The following is a 14,167-nucleotide window of genomic DNA, read 5'->3' as shown; positions in this document are numbered from 1 at the left end:
AATAAAATCTTTCCGACAAATTTTATAATATGCGATAACCTTCCGTACGAGGCCATCATTGGCGCAAATATTTTAAGGTCTAATAGAGTATTATTAGACGTAGCGACAAAAGGCTTGACTACCCTGCTAAGGTAGGGGAAGGAATTTCTACCTTAAGAAATCGCAACAGAGGTTACGAAGAGGACATAACAGTAAATAAAATTTCTGGCAGTATAATGTCGCAATCTTTTGAACCTCATGTCTCGCAAGGAAGACATGGCATAATCAGAAATTTGCTCAATTGTTCTGAGAGACATTGCAGAAATGAAGTAAATTTAAATGATAAGTGTATTGAATCTGCAAAAATAAAAATAGGAGATATGCGACAGTACAGGTCAAATGAAATCAAGAAAATAGTGGAATTATGGAAAAAAGTAGTGAACCCCAATGCGGTTCAGGCACATCCAATGCTATCGACGGATAGCACCAGTCTAAATTTAATAGACAATGAAAATAAAGAAAAATATTATGGATTCGCAATACGGAAAACAAAAGTCCCTCCCAAAACGATGCATAGAATTCAAATATAACAGATGATTGAACCAGTAGACAGCAAATCTGAAATATGGTTTGCGACCCCGTCAAATGAAATTCCTGAAAATCTGCTATGCGAGGAACAGATTATATCTTACGACAAAGGAGAAAGTTTTATTTGGGTAACTAATAACCACGAAAATGATACAATTACAATAAAAAAGAGGACGTGTTTAGTTCAAATAGAAGTTTTATCGGAGAATGATTTAAATAGATGGGAGAATTCCTAAAGAAACCTAGTAATTGGCATTAAAACCTCAATTAACAAATATCCTCTAACTAAATCGCAATTTTTAAACAAATTTAATATGGCTCATATGACGGACTTAGGTCTTAAGAAAAAATTATGCGAATTATTATATAATTTTAAAGATGTATTTTCCGCATCTGAAGATGACATCGGACTGATACCAGTTTATGAAAATTCAATTTTAACGACTGGTGGTCCTGTAGCGAAACAGCCATATCGTGCGCCGTATAAGCACAAAGAATGGTTAAAAAATAAAATTCATGAATTAGAAAAAAATGAAATTATACGCCCCAGTATAAGTCCGTGTAGCGCACCAGTGATTTGGTACCAAAAAAAATGGTGACCTTAGACTTTTAGTAGATTATAGAGCCCTTAACAAACAAGTAGTTAGTGATAAATTTCCCCTACCAAGAGTAGATGAAATTCTTGACTCAATTTCAAGCAAGAAAATTTTTTTTACTTCTTTGGATCTTACCCAAGGCTACCACCAAGTGAAAACAGCCGAAAAAGATGTCCATAAACTGCATTTTCAACATACTTAAGAGTACCTTTTGGACTTAAGACAAGTTCAAGTGCACTATGTAGACCATTATTGCATCTATTAAGAGGATTAAAAAATATCCTTCATTTTGTTGATGATGTCATATGCGTGGGAGACAACGCTGAACAACACTTAGCAACATTAGCTAAGGTGTTCGAGAAGTTCAGACAGGGCAATTTAAAATGCCAGCCTGAAAAAGTAAATTTATTTAACCAAAAATTAAATTTTTAGGAGTAGTGGTGACGCACGGAGAGATATCTCCAGACCCCGATAAAATAAAATGTGTTGAAAACCTCAAACCCCCGAGAACTATGAAAGAATTAAGAGGAATTTTAGGTCTCACTGGTTGCTTTAGGAAATTCGTGCACAATTATGCCCAAATCGTGAAACCCCTAACAGAGTTAACTAAAGGGAACTCCCAAAATGTTACCTGGTCCCAGGAAGCTCAAACTTCCCTAGACCGTCTCAAAAAAGCACTCACTTCTGAACCAATATTATCAGTACCTAATTTCGAAAATGGACAATTTGTGGTCACAACCGATGCTAGTTCAAAGGGCATTGACGCTATTCTTTCGAGAATAATCCCGGTAGAAAACCTTAATCCTCTAGAGGAAACGCTTAAACAAAAGAAAATAGAAAAAGTTATATGCTATTCGAGTAGAACCTTAACAAAAGGCGAAAGTAGTTGTTCCGCCACAAACTTAGAATTATTATCTATAATACACCACTTGGACAAATTTAGACACTATTTAATTTGTAGAAAATTTATACTACAATCAGACCATAAAAGCTTGCAGTACCTGCGCACATTTAAAAACCCCAAAGGCATTCTAGCTAGATGGATTATGAAAATCCAAGACCTAGATTACGAATTTGAATATTTAAAAGGTAAACAAAATGCAGCTTGTGACTTTTTGAGTAGATACCCAGAAAATATTCCGTCGGAAGATGAGGAAAATGAAGTTTACGCTATCAATGCTAAAAGCAAACATGAATTTAAGAAAAACTAAGTCAAAGACACAGTATAAGAAAATAAGGTTAACTATTGTCCCCTGTCTTTAGAAAATATAAGAAGAAATCAAAAAAATGACGAAATATGTGTAGCACTTACTAATTATTTTGTGAAAGATGATGCGTTACCGAATAAATTCAAAACTCTTAGAAAAGAGATAGATAATTTTTATTATGTTCTTGATGAAGAAATACTATGTAGAATCGTCACCGCTGAGGCAAATAGAAGCCAAACATCAGTACTACCTGTATTACCCAAGAACTTAATAACACCTGCATTTGAATATTTTCATTCAGATATAGGTGGACACTTAGGAGTAACAAAAACTTTCCATAAATTAAAACAATATTTTTTCGTGCCTTCGGGAGTAACAAAACTTAAGGAATTTGCAAGTACATGCGAAGCGTGTAACTTAAGAAAAAAACCCCAAGCTTATCTTAATCCTCCATTGGGAAGAGTCCCGGTAGCGAGATTCCCCTTCGATATTGTCTCATTTGACATATTTGGAGCAAGTGGAGGCTTGCCTGTTTCCAACAGAGGCCATACTTGTATTCTTTCAGTTATAGATCACTTTTCTGGATTTACCTTTGCAAAAGCATTAAAAAGTCAAGGCGCTTACGCCACAAGTAAAGCGTTAGCGAAATTATTTTTAAAATTTGGCATTCCAAATAAGGTTTTAAGTGACAACGGAAGCAATTTTGTTTCTAAAGTAACAAAAGACTTAATGAGTTTTCTTAACATAGAGCAATTGGTGACATCACCGTATCATCCACAAGAGAAATTTTGTTCAACATATGTCAATTCCCGAAAACAAATTCTAATTAAAAAGTAACATTGCATATGGTTAATTCGAATAATTTCCTTTGATACAAAAAGCTACACGTACCATTCCAGTACGATGTATCCAGTCCAACCGAAAGAAGTCGTAGCGTTACCTGATGATTCGGAGTGTGGTGGGTAATGATATTGAGGTTTCCCGGGCCACACTTCTAGTCACACTTCTAAATTTTTAGAGGCACTATTAACTATAAGGAGCAACCCAAAGGTTGGGCTAAGAGTTTTCATAAAAATAACAATGTATCATATTGCACTCCCAAATTGTACCCCCAAAGCAGTACGATCAACTGTAAAGCGATATAGTTTAATTCAAGTTATAAGTATCTAACGAGAAAGTTCCGAGGTAAGAAGCGCGTGGTCGACTGAAGACGACAAGTGGTGTTGGACCACGGTTCGTGGGAAGCCTGGGGAGGAACTCAAAGCCCAGTTAGTGTTTAATTCTCTGGGTTTTGGCGCTTTCCTCGGATTTTCTATGAAAAAATCAACCCTCGTTCCAATAAGGGCTAATGTAAAAAAAAAATTATTACCAGTACAGAAGAGTCTAATTGTGAGATGATCATGTTCATAATTATGAATTGCGGACATTTTCATAATTCGTGGTTCTAATTGTGAACATTTTCAGATCATGACAATGGAATCAAAACCTATTCGAAGGGCAATAATTGATACTGAGTTCATCACCATAATGAACGCAAAGGAAAACAGTATATATTTGGTAGCTATGTTAGTCGTGGACGAACAAGGAAATCAGATACATGCAAAAGAATGGGATTTGACCTACAATCTTAAAGAGTATGCACCTCACACTTATAAGTATGGCTTAGCACTCGCAAATACCCCCAAGTATCGTCCGGCTAGAGAGGAAGTCAAAACAAAATATAGAAGAAGAAGCGTGAAACAAATTGATTGTTTACAATTACTAATAACACGCATACAAAAGGGCCTCAATATCAAGTATTTCTATTCAAAGGGACCCACTCAAACAGACCTTTTACTCTTTGATAAATGCAGAGCCCCAAAAATTAGCTATAACCTCGAAAAAAATCCCCAAAGTGTCAAATATGAAGGCATACACCATCCTTTAGCGGAAATTCAATATTATAAACAATTTTTATTCGACCCTGAATCTGAAGAATACAAATCCCTTGGTAGTAAATTATTCCTGAAACGTATAAAAACATACCAAAGAAAAAGAGACGCCTAAAAAATAATAACAAGAAAATTAAGAGAAAATTCTAAACTCAAAACTACCTATTAGTAGGTAATTGTGGAAAAAATTAATCACATATATATAAACTATTTTGTCTTAGTGCATATTATAATAATTTTAGGCCCACAAAGAAAAATATAGGATAACAGTGTAATTAAGTGCTGCTAGCCTACTTATTTATGTATTGCTTACTCGAAAAATATAATCCAAAATTAGATTGTATAGCGATTATTAGTTAAGCTGTAAAGGTAAATCTCAACCGGTCATAAAGGCATATAACAACCAAAATAAAGCTTGGAAGTCCCAACTTTACTTCCATAACCTATCTAATCCTAAAATATTTATTCTGTTTTACGCCTACAAATCAGTTTTATTTGACCAATGCCACAAAACGGTTACATAATAAAAAATAACCTAAGTTAAAAGTTAAAGTGCCCTTGAAAAAAAAAATATAATAATAACAAAGTAGTACATAAACGAACTTTGCAAAGATGGGTAAAATTAATAATAAATTAGTTCTAGAAACAAACAATAAGATGAGGCTTAAGAATATCATCATAATCCTCGTTGTTCACGCAGCGACCCAAAATATTGTAAAACATGGAGTAATATTCAAGCATGAAAATTCATTGCTAGCTAGCCACGACGCATGGAAAATTTTTATGAAACTGGACCCCAAACCCTTCGAGACCTTGTTTCAACAAGTAACAAGACTAGAAAAAAAACACGAATGAACTCAAAGAATCGATATTTAATTCCTAATGTCGGACAAAGGATTACAGGCCAGTAAAATAATGCATAGTAAAGATAATAAAGAGTTTCCAACTTCAAATGTCCCAAAACAAAAATCAAAATTCGTAATAGATTACTTTAATAAGAAAATGGCATAAGTTGACATGGCACTTGGGACGAGCACCAAGGAAGATAGAAGGAAAAGATCAGTGGATAATATTGAATACTTATAGAGAGACTTCACTGCAATGAAATCCATGCAAAACCCTAAATTACTGAGTCAAAGGCAAGGAAAACCTTATAATGGAATTTACGCAATGATAAACGAACAACCATTACCCAATCTAAATGAGAAAAACGCCCAAAAAGTTTCAACTCATCAAACCTTCTTAATATTATATAGACAGAGACTGCAAGCCTTATTTGAATTATTTAATACGGAAATACAAAAATTAAAACAAAGTACCACGAAGATTTCTGAAGTATTCATTCGAAGAAATAAGTACCATAGGTCCACAGACCTAATTCCCATTATCGGAGAACTCGCCTCCCACCTTTTTGGTTTGACAACGGAGGAAGACCTAAACAGCCTGAGGGAAAATGTAAAAAAGTTGAATAATGCCATGAACGTAGCATTACACGTTCAGAAGATACAAGCCAGTGTAGCAAATTACCCGAGAGATAAGATTGAAATGATATCCAAGAAGATCTCAAAAACTGTAAGCGTAATGAATTATTTAAAGAACGAAGTGGACCGCGTGGTGACAGACACGAGCCTTACCATGGTATCACTCGATATAATTACCTTGTCATTACTAAATCTGGCGACAGATGTTAGTAAGTTCGAGTTTGCACTATTTGCCCCCACGGGAGGAACCTTGTCTTACGACCTAGTAGATCCTTCTAACCTAAAAGGTATATTAGACGAAATAAAAACGCACCTAACGTTTGGCTTACATTTACCAGTAGAGCCAGAAGTATCAAACTTATTTCCTTACTATACCAAATTAAAAATCCACATCACGGAAATAAATGAACAATTATTAGCAATAGTAACGATTTCATTGATAAACCAACAATCCATATACGACTTATACAAAATTTCGACCTTCCCTGCTAAAATAAAGAAAAAAAATTCATTTATGACTATCAAACCTGAAGCAGAGTATTTGCTCGTAGATCAAGATAGACAAAAATACACCCTAACCAATCCACAAGACTTAAAAGAGTGCGCACTATTCAAAAACCTAGTATGCCAGCTTACGTTACCTATTTATAATGTCAAATCTGGATCTTGTATGCTAGATATATTTTTAAAAGACACCCAATGGGAAGAAATACCAGAGTCTTGCGAAGCCGTGTTAGGAAGTACTAAGTGAGAAATATTCATACACCTTAGAAATGATCTTTGGTTATTTTCTGTTCCAAGAGAAACTGTTGCAACTTTGTCTTGTTATAAAAATACAGAAAGAATAGACCCAAGTTACAAAACAGAATTACTATTACAAGATGTGGGTACGATAATCATAAAACAAGGATGTTGACTTCTAACTAAAAAATCAACTGTTCGAACGCCATTAATTACCACGAGCGCAAATGTAATAAGTCCTAAAATAATCAATTTTAAGGCAATTAACCTGTCATACACTATTCCCAATATAGAGAGTGAGGAAATGAAAACCTCAATATGGTCCAAAATAGAAAAGAATAAAGGGACATTACCGCTTACAAAAATAATACAGATTAAAATGTAAAATAATACAGATGTAAATAGGGGAATACAGATTCCCCTATTTACAAACGAGGACCAGAGATTAAAGTATGTGGATAATAGATATAGATTATTCTCATTCAATTTCTGGTGGAACATACTACTGACCGTATGTTTCGTGTTCGCGATTTCCCTGACCATGAGATCCTTATTGACTTTTATTTATGGAAAAATCCTGAGACTAAGAAGGCGAAAACCAAGAGAAGAACACGGGGAAGCAGCTGAAATGCAGAGGTTAAACCCGGAACCCCATGAAAACGTCTAAGCCAAGAAAAAGGGAAGACATTAGAAAACGAGTGGGTATAGAGGTCTCCACTAGTCCTTGCTATGTCTTGTTCCCTCATTGTAAGATCGTTTACGTAAAACCTTGCGGTTATAACACTCCAACATGCGTTTCTTAAACAGCACGGACGTGCGTGAACAATGCAGGCATGAAATATGTTGTAAAATTAGACCTCAAACTTAATAATGTAGTGTAATTTATATTTAAATGGTTATTTTAAATCTAATACAGAATTAAATAAGTGCTGAGAAAGATTAAGTTAAATTGTGTATAATAAAGTATGCCGACGAAAATAATAAGGGACATTACTTAAAGTTAAGAGAAGTAATCTCTTATAAGAGAAATAGTAATGCCATTTTGTCAAAAACAATATATGCATATTAACATTGGCATATGCTTGATATTACCTTGTAGTATAACGTTAACCATTTATTGTAACTAATCATATTGTTTATTATATATTATGACTATTTGTTTTAAAGAACGTGTGATTCTGCCGCGTTGTTTTTATTACAGGAAGTGGATCGACATATTGAAAATCGATTATTACAATGCTTTGTCCAGCGCAGGTACAATCTAGTAACATCTATTTTCATCATACCTCAACCAACGAAAAGTAATCACCATACACTCCAGGCAATTTTTATCCCAGCTTCGTCAACGAAAATTATATCAACCTTTGATCGTTGTTTCCTCGACTAAGAACCATATTACGTATTAGGTAACATTATATTTGAATCTCAGTATCCAGTGCATTATCAAACTATATAATTACATATATCCTGAGAACCTCATCGAACAATACAAGATATAAGTACCTAAATATCACCAATGATAATCCTTATGGACACATGAACCATTTGACTGTATAGTTATGATATTTGATGATCCCAAAAATTATTTATATGACGCAGATTCACGCGTCGAATCCCTTTCGACCATCTCTTGGAATCCATCCTATCCCCTCTTAATGGAAAGTTCATATCTCTGTTATCCCATAAATGTTACGAGATAATTTCTGAAAAATGGACCTGGAAACCAACCATTGAATTACAGAAACCAAAATTGACCACAGTGACTAACCCCTCAGTGAAAATATACCCCTCCCACAAGTTAAATACAATATGTTGAAGGAGTCACTATAGTTTGATGTCGACCTGTTCCAAATCCAAACTTCAATTCCCCCGTGATTAACCTAGGAATCACCGCAAAGGTTAATAGACGCAAGCCATGCACTAACAATTTTATAAGAGAACTATGATCCCTAAGTGCACGAATGAACAATCTTTTACGAGAAATACTTTCTCTATGTGCCTTAAAATATCCCAAAAATGATATGCTGAGAATAAAATAAACGCACTCCCAGTGTTCAACCCCTTAATGATAAGGCACCCTATGAACTATCAGAAATCAGGTGAGAATGAACTCTGATAGCATATTCCCACACCTGTAGTTGGAAGCATCATTAACCAGTTGACAATTAGAGAAAGCTTATCGTGTGAACACAATCATGCTCGAACTGTTCCATGAAGAAACTATATTGTAAGTGCTTAAAAAAATTTTTTTTTTGCCAAGACGAAAGGAGCGAAGGACCATAATTTACAACAGAAGGATTGAGTACGATAAAAAAGACTTGAAGGTGATGAAATAGGTGTGAATTTACATACTTTACATCTTAATAACTTCGATAACTCAAAAATTCCAATATCCTATCAATAATGTTGCGTAGCAAACATCCCCAGTGAAAGTGTGCTAATGTTACCAGTGAACGTGGTACACCCAATGTAGTGTGTTTTAAATCGTTCTTGTATATAGTGTTAGATGTTCAGATGGAGTTACATGTAGTGTTGTTGTACTATATATTTAATTTAGCGTAGATAGAAAGCAGTGTGCCCTATAGTCAGCAAAATAAAAAAAAAACTTGTAAAAGGTGAATTCTCAAAAAAAAATCTTATGTAAAGGTAGAATAGCCCCAACCTTGTTGGAAAGGTAAAAAAAATCAGTGTTAGATGTAGAAAAAAAAAATCTTTAGAATAGTAGCTAGGCTAGGACCATAAATAATCTTAGTCCGGTAGATGAATTTTAGATAGGGATGTATAATAAAATACGAAAAGTAATAGAGAAAATTTTAGCACTCCTGATTAAGCGTATATAAAAGTATAAGATAATACAATGTCAATTAAAATTACGTAGGACAAATAGTAAATAAATTGCGAATATTTCAAAAACCCAAGGGCAAACAAGTCATAATGACGGGACGTCATTAAATAATGGGAAGGGTAATATGTACCGTGAGTAAAATGTGATATATTTAAAATACAAAAAGACAATTCTAAAGACAATTAAGACTTTTTCTAAAGACAATTCTGACAGAAATTAAACGTCCCCTAATTGAGTTCAAATACCGTTTCGAAGAGTCTAAGATTGCATTTTAGCTTCAGTCAAACAATGACGCTAGACGGTTTTGAATTTCGCCGAGAAGATTGGTAATAACAAAAACTACTAAATACAATGTTTCGCAGGAAGTCTAAGTTATAAGAGAGTGTGAACGTTGAAATCATCGAAATATTTAAAACAAAATTATTGGATAAATAGTCCGCATAATGTAGTGAGTTTGCGAACATAATTACAAAGTAGCGGCCCTCTCCACAGGACTTGGGCCAATCGTGAAAAAAGCTAGTAATGCGCAGGAGTTCTATTTGTGTGTGATATAGTGAAAAAAACTATTTTTCGTTTCAATTATGGACTGTCTCTATTGCCATAAACATTATCTTTGAGAGCCAATTTATCCTTGCCTTTGTCGTTGTCATTTGAAGTGAACCACTGCTGTACACCTAAATATATAAGTCATAATAAAACTATTGCTTTTCTACTTGTGTTTATTTTATATGTCTATATCTAATCGCACAGCAGGTAATTAGTTCGTATGTCTCCAACGGTAGCACTCCCAGGGATCAGATTTCTACATAACATTAGAGGTAATTGGCGAGTAAATAACTCGAGGAAGCAAGGTCACGATCCCGGATTGATAGTTGGAGGATTCCTAACCTACCACAATTCTGCAGTTTATTTTCTCACTTTCAGCGAGTGGGGCGATCGGTATACCGCTTTAAATCATAATATTACATATGACACTGTCTTTAGCGCTAGAAATGGCGCTATCGGAAAACTTATAAGGTGTAAGTTTACAGCGTTAAAGCATAAAATTACATTTGACACGGTCAATCTTTATTACCACTATAAGGCCAATCTATTTTTTTTATCGCTACATTTGGTTTGTATGTCTGAAGTGTCTGTCTTTGTTGGTTTGTATGTCTAAAGTGCTTGTCTTTCTCTGTTTGTATGTCTAAAGTGTTTGTCTTTGTGGGTTTGTATGTCTGAAGTGTCTGTCTTTGTTTGTTTGTATGTCTATAGTGCCTGTCTTTGTTGGTTTTTGTGTCTGAAGTATCTGTCTTTTTCTGTTTGTATGTCTTAAGTGTCTGTCTTTGTTTGTTTGTATGTCTAAAGTCCCTGACTTTCTCTGTTTGTATGTCTAAAGTGTCTGTCTTTCTCTGTTTGTTTGTCTGAAGTGTCTGTCTTTGTTGGTTTGTATGTCTCAAGAGTCTGTCTTCGTTGGTTTGTATGTGTGAAGTGTTTGTCTTTGTTGGTTTGCATATCTGAAGTGTTTGTCTTTGTTGGTTTGTATTTCTAAAGTGCTTGTCTTTCTCTGTTTGTTTGTCTGAAGCATTTGTCTTTGTTGGTTTGTATGTCTGAAGTGTATGTCTTTGTTGGTTTGTATGTCTGAAGTGTCTGTCTTTGTTGGTTTGTATGTCTAAAGTGCTTGTCTTTCTCTGTTCGTATGTCTGAAGTGCCTGTCTTTCTCTGTTTGTATGTCTAAAGTGTCTGTCTTTCTCTGTTTGTATGTCTGAAGTGTTTGTCTTTCTTGGTTTGTATGTCTGAAGTGTCTGTCATTGTTGGTTTGTATGTCTAAAGCGCCTGTCTTTCTCTGTTTTTATATCTGAAGTGTATGTCATTCCTTGTTTGTATGTCTGAAGTGTCTGTCTTTGTTGGTTTGTATGTCTAAAGTGCCTGTCTTTCTCTGTTTGTACGTCTAAAGTGTTTTTCTTTGTTGGTTTGTATGTCTAAAGTGTCTGTCTTTCTTGGTTTGTATGTCTGAAGTGTCGGTCTTTGTGGGTTTGTATTTCTAAAGTGAATGTCTTTCTATGTTTGTATGTCTGAAGTGTTTGTCTTTGTTGGTTTGTATGGTTAAAGTCCATGTCTTTCTCTGTTTGTATGTCCAAAGTGTCTGTCTTTATCATTTTGTATGTCTGAAGTGTCTGTCTTTGTTGGATTGTATGTGTGAAGTGTCTGTCTTTTTTGGTTTGTATGTCTGAAGTGTCTGTCTTTGTTGGTTTGTATTTCTAAAGTGCTTGTCTTTCTCTGTTTTTATTTCTGAAGTGACTGTTTTATTGGTGTGTATGTCTTAAGTGACTGTCTTTCTCTGTTTGTATGTCTGAAGTGTCTGTCTTTGTTGGTTTGTATGTCTACAGTGCTTGTCTTTCTCTGTTCGTATGTCTGAAGTGCCTTTCTTTCTTTGTGTGTAAGTCTAAAGTGTCTGTCTTTTTCTCTCTATATGTCTGAAGTGTCCCAAGTGACCCAAGGCTACCACCAAGTGAAAACAGCCGAAAACGATGTCCATAAAACTGCATTTTCAACATACTTAAGAGTACCTTTTGGACTTAAGACAAGTTCAAGCGCACTATGTAGACCATTATTGCATCTATTAAGAGGATTAAAAAATATCCTTCATTTTGTTGATGATGTCATAAGCGTGGGAAAAAACGCTGAACAACACTTAACAACATTAGCTAAGGTGTTCGAGAAGTTCAGACTGGGCAATGTAAAATGCCGGCCTGAAAAAGTAAATTTGTTTCAACCAAAAATTAATTTTTCTAGGAGTAGTGGCGACGCAAGGAGAAATATCCCCAGACCCTGACAAAATAAAATGTGTTGAAAACCTCAAACCCCCTAGAACTGTGAAAGAATTAAGAGGAATTTTAGGTCTCACTGGCTACTTTAGAAAATTCGTGCGCAATTATGCCCAAATCGTGAAAACCCTCACAGAGTTAACTAAAGGGAACTCCCAAAATGTTACTTGGTCCAAGGAAGCTCAAACTTCCCTAGACCGTCTCAAAAAAGCACTCACTTCTGAACCAATATTATCAGTACCTAATTTCAAAAATGGACAATTTGTGGTCACAACCGATGCTAGTTCAAAGGGCATTGGCGCTATTCTTTCGCAAATAATCCCGGTAGAAAACCTTAATCCTCTAGAGGAAACGCTTAAACAAAAGAAAATAGAACAAGTTATATGCTATTCGAGTAGAACCTTAAAAAAAGGCGAAAGTAGTTATTCCGCCACAAACTTAGAATTACTATCTATAATTCACCACTTGGACAAATTTAGACACTATTTAATTGGTAGAAAGTTTATACTACGATCAGACCATAAAAGCTTGCAGTACATGCGCACATTTAAAAACCCCAAGGGAATTCTAGCTAGATGGATTATGAAAATCCAAGATCTAGATTACCAATTTGAATATTTAAAAGGTAAACAAAATGCAGCTTGTGACTTTTTGAGTAGATACCCAGAAAATATACCGTCGGAAGCTGAGAAAAATGAAGTTTACGCTATCAACACAAAGAGCAAACATGAATTTAAGAAAAACAAAGTCAAAGACACAGTATAAGAAAATAAGGTTAACTATTGTCCCCTGTCTTTTGAGAGAGAGAAAAAGGTTTTATTAAAAAAAATACACACATTAACAACAAAACCCGAAGTTTATTAAACTTGTATGGGTACACATCACCTTTTACAAAACCCTACATACACAATTACTACCAGCCAGCCTTCGCCCCCCCCCCCCCAAAAAAAAAGGACAAAAAATAATAAGAAGAAAATAAATAAATAAAAATAAACGAAATAAATTAATTTCTAATAATTTCACGACCTAATTGGATACCGAAGACACAAAACTAAAAATCATTCATTCTATTCTACCTCCTCGTCACCCTCCCAAAAAAAAGTGTCACAATCACTTGAGAGAAATTCGCCCCGCAAGGATTAAAACTCATATGTAGACAAACACTGTCCTTTTAATTTACTGCGAAATTCATTTAGCTCATCAATTGTTGAAATTGCCTGCGTTAATGGTTCCCATACCCGAGGACCAACATGTCTTATGGAAAAAACAGATCGCTTTGTAATAACCTGAGGTCGCCGAACTAGTGTTGATGTTCTAGTCGAGTAATTATGAAAATTAACACCACTTGTAAACATTTCCCTAAAACACTCAGGTAATAACGCGAGTGTATATTTAAACATAAAAAGAGCATTATAAAAACGGAATAATCCAGCCATCGGTAATATATTTACTTGATTATATCTATGTCTAACAGACATATTATGATTATCTCCAGTTAAAACACGTAGGGAATTATTTTTTAAACTTCTAAAGGGACTAAGGTGCATTAAAAACGTACTTGACCACACAAGACAACCATATAGAAGGTATGGGTGAACAAAAGAAAAATAAAGCAATCTCATAATGTCTTTCGGAAAAAAGTGCTTCAGTTTCCTCATCATCCCAACATTTCTGGCGTCTTTTCCACTAACACATGAAATGTGCTCTTTGAAGTTAAGGCACTCATCAACAATCACCCCTAGATACTTTGTCGAAACTTCCCGAGGCAGAATATTTTCACCTAACTGTATTTTTTCAATCCAAGGATAGTAATTGCTACTTCTCCCATACATTACAAAATGGGATTTTGCATGGTTTAGCTGAAGTCTGTTAACCCTCATCCATTTCTCAATGTTTAACATGCCAGTCTGAAGATTCTGTATAAGTATTTCCCCAGTTTTTGCAGCAACAGTTAGTTGCGTGTCATCAGTAAAATAAGGCAAAATAGATTT

This window comes from Artemia sp. Qi Xiang Cuo, chromosome 17 (assembly GCF_049724085.1).
Source record: "Artemia sp. Qi Xiang Cuo chromosome 17, ASM4972408v1, whole genome shotgun sequence".
NCBI classification, from domain to species: Eukaryota; Metazoa; Arthropoda; class Branchiopoda; order Anostraca; family Artemiidae; genus Artemia; species Artemia sp. Qi Xiang Cuo.
Note: the sequence above shows the minus strand (reverse complement) of the source record.